Raw genomic sequence first — 6,774 nt, forward strand, 5'->3', positions numbered from 1 at the left:
GCGCCCGGCGTTTTATATACATTTTTCCCTTGAATCATCACAACAACTCATTAACCATTTAACCCTATGTTATATACAAAAGAACCAGAACTCAGATCAAGCAGCTTACCCAAGGTCATATTGTTTGTTGCAGAACTGGAATTTGAACCCAGACTGTCTGGCCCCATGGCCCTGTGCTTTCAAACCACTGTGTTTGTGAATTTTAGTACATAGAAATTAGGGCATATGTTGCAAATGGGGGGGATTATCTAAAATATTCTCTGTGGTGCCTATTAAATGTTAACCATTTACTATTAATAACTACTAGCCAGGAGTTGGAAATCACAAAAGTAGGCAAATTGGTTATAAAAAGAAAAATCATGATACAGTAGTACATTTTAGGTTTGTTATTCTCTTGCACTTAACAGTATTTTCCTTTTCAGCATTCTATATGAGATGATAAAAATTAAAAATACCTCAATTAGCAACCACAAAAAAGTAAAACTGTTAATTGAACCTTGTAATCTCCTCTTACTGTCTGTTAGGCTTTTCTTTTCAGGCTTTGATTGTGTGTAATAAAATCGTTGCTTAATTAATGCCAGGGTTCTGAAGCTATTGGAGGCCACAAAAGAGAGTGAAGTAGAGAAACCAAGAGACAGCATCAAATAGCTTTTCTGTCATGTTAATTTAGATCTGTCATTCTTGTTCTAGTTCATGATGTACCGCTCCCACCAGGTGCTAGACGGTGAATTGAAAGAGAAGCTGCAGTGAATCCTGTCTTAGGAAAAACACAACTCCTGATTGAGGTTCTCAGCAAGCTAATGAGTAACTGTTTTCACACAATATTTCACTCCTAGTTTGAGCTGCTCTTAGAATGAGTGTGGCCGTGTTAATGTGACCAGCAGACATAATACAAAACCAAACAAAGGTGGTAAATTTGCATCTTGGCCTTGTGGTATGTACAGGAAGGATCTAGAACTGATGTCAGTCAGTGGTTTACTGTCTTTGGCAGAATGGTGCTTGTCTATAAACAGAGCACAAGAGGAGAAGGCATACTGACTTGTATTAATCTTCATTTTACATGCTAAAAAACAAAATGGTAACCATTTCCCTAGGAAATTACTAAAGCTCACTTTAATTATGGACATATTTTTTGAGGGATCCATATGCTTTAAATAAAAAGTTGATAGGAAATGTTTGCTAGATTATAACTCAAAAACTGTTTTCTTAATTTTGAAAATACAGAAAATTGAACAGCACATAATAGTCTTGCCTAAAATGAATTTACATTAAAGGTGACTCTTTACATTCTCTTCTTTTTCTTTCTCTCATTTTTATTCCTTGATTCAAGGAACTTATTAATTAGCTGGTTTTATATGTGTATTGATTTGAACAAGAGTGTTGAAAAGCCGTGTTTCTTTCAGGATGGGAAAGATTTGAAATCCAACCATGAAAAATGAAGCCCCTTTTATTTCTGGCTGCATTCCCAGAATGGTTGTGTGTATTATAATTACTGAACTTTTAGCGCCTGCTCAAATTCTGTCTGGATTGTATAGGATTACAACATTATAACTAAATTGTACTTTCTGATGATATCCAAATGTGAAATAGACATTGTTAAGTGGAGGTATTGATATCATCATAATTTCCAGTGGTTAAGGTGCCCATGGAAAAGGGAGTTTACAAACATGGGAAAAAAATATAGGCTTTAAATTGACTAGGTCTCTATTGTCCAGGGGGTTATTTAATGCTAATAAATAATTGTTTTACAATGAATGGAACTAGGTTAAATGTTTACAGCCAAACCTTTCTATTCTCCACCATAGAGCAAGGTTCCCTTAACACTGACCTACTTTCCTCTTATACAGTACTATAGGTACAGTGGTTATGAAGTCATGAAGAAAAAAATAGATGAGACCAGAAAGATATTTTAGTAGGAAGTTCTTGGTAGTATGTTTGTTGGTAGAACATAATGTTGCCACAAATCATGAATAAATATTTGGAATTCTCTAATATTATAGCAGTTATAACCATTTTTAAGCCTCCTTTCTAAGTAGATATTTCTCTCCTGGCTTTCTGTACTGTGAACTTTACAAAACTGGCATAGGCAGCCTATTAATTATTCATATCATAGCAACAATTAAAGCAAATTAAAAATAAAAATCGCCATATTGCATTTAACTGTGGGCAGCACCAAACTGTGTCAGCTCTGTAAGGGCCTGTGGTGTTTCCTTAGTTAAAAGTGCTAGAGGGAGCTCTAACCTTGTTCAGAGTGGTGGCATATGGGAACAATTGTCTGTATGTGGCCACAGGGTTGAAAGTGAAGATAGAGGCTCAGGCTCTTGTGTGGCAAAAGTTTCAATCTTTTTTATTAGAAGTCCCTGTTTCCTTTCATATCAGAAAATAAGGGCTAGGACAGTCTATCTGTAACAAAACAGAACTTTATTCACCCTTGTCTCCCTTTCTATGAATATAATCATCTCCTCCTAACACAGTATTCAGGAGATCCTGAATTTGATTCAGTAAATTTTTGCAAAGTGAACACACCTGTATAATCACCACTCAGATTTTAAAATAAGAGAAATAAAAAAGAACATTGGTAGAGCCCACTGCTGTTCTCAAGTCACTATCCTTCCAAAGGTAACCATTATCCTCACTTCTAACACCATATATTAGTTTTGCCTATTTTTGAGCCTAATATAAATGGAACCCTACATAAATATTTATTTTTGCTGTGTGAATTACTTCACTGTTTTTGAGAGTCATTAATATTGTTGCATATAGTGGTAATTTGTTTATTGTCATTGATATGTAATGTCTCAGTATACATATTAATAAATACCACAATTTATCCATTTTACAATAGGTGAACATTGGGTTTCTTTCAGATTTTGATAACTACCATAAAATTCTTATATATATCTTTTCATGAATATATACAATGAATGTATTCAAATGAATATGTAACTAGGAGAGGAATTGGAATTTCCAAATTTCCCAATTTATAGGGCAGTGAATGAGAGCGTTCCATTGTTCCTTTTCCTCACCAACCAACACTTGGTGTTGGCTTTTTCATTGTAGCATTCTAGTGATGTATGGTAGTATCACATATCATGTTTTGAGTTGTTTGTTTAATTGTGGCAAAAAACACATAACATAAAATCTACCATCTTCCAAGTGCACAGTTTAGTAGTGTTAAGTATATTCACATTATTGTCAGATTGTGTTTTTAATTTAAATTTCCCTGAACACTATTAAAATTGAGCATATTTTTAAATGTTGATTGGCCATTTGGATGTGCAGTTCAAGTCTTTGCTCATTTTTCTACTGGGTTTTATGTATTCTTTGTAAGGATTTGTAGGAGTTCTCCATGTAAATTCTGGATACAAATTCTTTGATGTACATATTGCAAGTATTTTCTCCTACTCTGTGCTTGCCTTTTTGCTTTTTTAATGATGTCTATTGATGAACTGAACAGAGGTTTTAATTTTTATATAGTCTAATTTATTGATCTGTGCCATACATAGTTAGTATTTTTACATTCTGCTTAAGAAATCTGTTCCTATTCCAATGTCATGAAGATATTATAGTTTTTCTGAAATTTTTATTGTTTTACTTTTCATGTTTAGATTTACAGCCCATTTTGTTTTTGTTTTTTTTTTTAATAAAAAAATTGTATTTGCTTAGAAGCATTCAGAATGTCAACAAAACAGCTGCAACTTTTTTTTTTGCAATTACAGAGTGGTATTCAGTTAACAGAACAACAATTATTTCGTATAAGCTGCATCAGAGACAACTGAAGATGAAAAAACTACCATCCCCATATATAACTAATTTGTGCTGTGCACCAACAAGAACCTGCTTTAAATTTCCATGCCAATTTACAACCCCCATACTGTACCAGGCAAGGCTAGTGGCTATTGAAAATACCACCAGGACAGGGCTAGCTAAAGACACATTCGGTAGTGTGTTAACTATACAAAAAAAGACACTGTACAGTTTAAAAACAAATCTTACACAGCCTTACATTTCAATTTTTTTCTTTAAAAGGAGTGAGTTGTGTACAGGGGGGTTAAATGCTTTATAGACAAGAAAAAAAAAACTGCGCTAGAACCAACTTATTCATCATCTTCTTCTTCATCTTCATTTTCTTCATCTTCCTCCTCCTCTTCATCCTCTTCATCTTCCTCATCTTCCTCCTCTTCCTTCTTTTTCTTGCTTTTTTCAGCCTTGACGACTCCCTTTTTTGCTGCATCAGGCTTTCCTTTAGCTCGGTATGCAGCAATATCCTTTTCGTACTTTTCCTTCAGCTTTGCAGCCTTCTTTTCATACGGCTGCTTGTCATCTGCAGCAGTGTTATTCCACATCTCTCCCAGTTTCTTTGCAACATCACCAATGGATAGGCCAGGATGTTCTCCTTTGATTTTAGGGCGATACTCAGAACAGAACAAGAAAAGGGCCGAAGGAGGCCTCTTGGGTGCATTGGGATCCTTGAACTTCTTTTTTGTTTCCCCTTTAGGAGGGATATAGGTTTTCATTTCTCTTTCATAACGGGCCTTGTCCGCCTTTGCCATATCTTCAGATTTTCCTTTCTCTTTAGCAGACATGGTCTTCCACCTCTCTGAGCACTTCTTAGAAAACTCTGAGAAGTTGACTGAAGCATCTGGGTGCTTCTTCTTGTGCTCCTCCCGGCAAGTTTGCACAAAGAATGCGTATGATGACATTTTGCCTCTCGGCTTCTTAGGATCTCCTTTGCCCATGTTTAGTTATTTTTCCTCAGCGAGGCACAGAGTCGCCCAGTGCCCGTCCAGCTCTCACTTGCCCCGGCGCTGTCTCTATGGAGCTCAATGTACTCCCCATTTTGTTTTTGTACGTGGTGTAAGAGGTGAGAATTCTTTATTTTCAATGTGATACCCAGTGGATACAGCACCATTTATTGAAATGTATATTTTTCACTGTACTAAATTATTTTCTTTGTCATAAATTATGTGACTATATACATGTGGGTCTTTTGTCAAAATCTTGAACTCTGCTAGTAAGTTCTCCAGCTTTGTTGTTATTCTTCAAGATTGGTTATTCTTGGCCATTTTCATTTCCATATAAATTTTAGAATCAACTTGTCAATACTGCCATCAGTGTGACCTTTGCATTGTCTAGTACAGCACTTGTGCATGGAAGGTTCTCAATATATTTATTAAAATATATGGAGAGAGATATATTGACATAGATATATAGAAAGATTACCCTATGTAACAAAAAAATTCCCTAAGTTGAAGTTTCCTCTGATTTTCCCAGAGCCTTTTAGCCTGTCTCTAGTTAGCGGCTCTTACAATCTAAATCACATCTTAAATTTTCTGTGTTTTCTTCACAGTTCTATCCCCAATCCCATCAGCTAATGGTATTCACACAAGTTAGCGTAATTTAAAAAGTATTTCAATTCATAATTCCCCTTCCTGGGGAATTTGGCATGATGTTTTTATAACAACCCCAGGAAATAGGTGGTATTATTCTACTTGACATTTGAAAAAAATTGAGGCTTAAAGAGGGTAACTAGCTTGCTCAGGTCTATGTAGTTTGTGTGTGACAGACATGTGGCTTGAACCTGGCTTGCTTGACACTGTGTAGTACTACCTTTGAAATGATTATCTCCTCCAGAAGTAATGCCCTGGCTCCTTGGTATTATCCTTAAGAATACATCTTCCAAAATGTCTTGATTCTTTGGTCCCACCCCCCAAATCCCATTCTCACTGCTATTCTCTTAATGTCCATTCTGATATCAGCCCACTCTTTCATCCTTATTTACTTACAATGGAGTCCCCACCAGATTGCTCACTGTTGAAAAGTGCTATCGCCATGGAAGATGATGCTTCAAATTCTGCTTGTAACTCCCAGTGGAACTTAATTCTTTCAAATGAAAATCAAAACTCAGTGCTTGTCCATATTTATTTATTACAGTAGCTAATATGCCATCTTGACCTTGAGGACACTTGATGGCCTTTGGAATCTGAAAGAAAAAAGTCTCCATGGTACAGAGGCCATGACCTACAATGCTGAAAATTATACTGGCAAAAAACAGTTGCCATCTGATTGTGACCACTACAACCTTGTAAAGCTTTGAGAGGATTCCAGTAGGTTTTTCATATGTATTTTCAGACTCTTCTTGTAGCCCTACAATAGTCATGTGTCCCTTTAATGATGGGGATACATCATGAACAATGCATCATTAAGTGATTTCATCATCATCGAACATCATAGAGTGTACTTACACAAACCTGGACGGTATAGCCTACTCCATCTAGGCTATGTGGTACAGCCTGTTGCTCCTAGGCTGCAATCCTATACAGCATGTTAGTGTACTAAATATTGTAGTCAATTGTAATACAATGGTAAGTATTTGTGTATCTAAACATATCTAAACATAGAAAAGGTACAATAAAAATACAATAGTATAATCCTACGTGACCACCACTGTATGAATAGTCATTGACTAAAACATCATTACATGGTGCATGACCATGCTTTGATTTGGCCCAAAATAAGACCAGTTGGTATATATAATTTTTTGCCACCATGTGAAGTAAAGAGGTCTTTAATAAAGAAGTACATTCATTTATTGGCAGTTTTCTAGAAAACCTTTTCTTAAATACTGGGAACCATGAGGAGGAATGGATGGGGAAAGTATCTGGAGAGTAAATGTGAAAGAAATAAGGCATATTGAGACAAAATTTCAAAAAGGCATTACTAGGGCTTCAGATCCTAGTGTCAAATATAAAAAAGATTAAAACTTTAAAAAAA

General features: G+C 35.6%; 1 protein-coding gene and 1 pseudogene across 2 annotated transcripts in view; one reads left to right on the forward strand and one right to left on the reverse strand.

Moving 5' to 3' along the window:
* The window catches only part of BTRC (beta-transducin repeat containing E3 ubiquitin protein ligase), a 183,292-nt gene that overhangs the window by 116,218 nt on the left and 60,300 nt on the right, over window positions 1-6,774 (forward strand). The window lies entirely within an intron of this gene.
* LOC105824340 lies at window positions 3,642-4,830 on the reverse strand (annotated as a pseudogene). The gene has a single exon (XR_001138199.1). The product of XR_001138199.1 is annotated as a high mobility group protein B1 pseudogene (transcript).

Source organism: Propithecus coquereli, unplaced genomic scaffold (assembly GCF_000956105.1).
Source record: "Propithecus coquereli isolate 6110/MARCELLA unplaced genomic scaffold, Pcoq_1.0 Scaffold73, whole genome shotgun sequence".
In the NCBI taxonomy this organism is placed as follows: domain Eukaryota; kingdom Metazoa; phylum Chordata; class Mammalia; order Primates; family Indriidae; genus Propithecus; species Propithecus coquereli.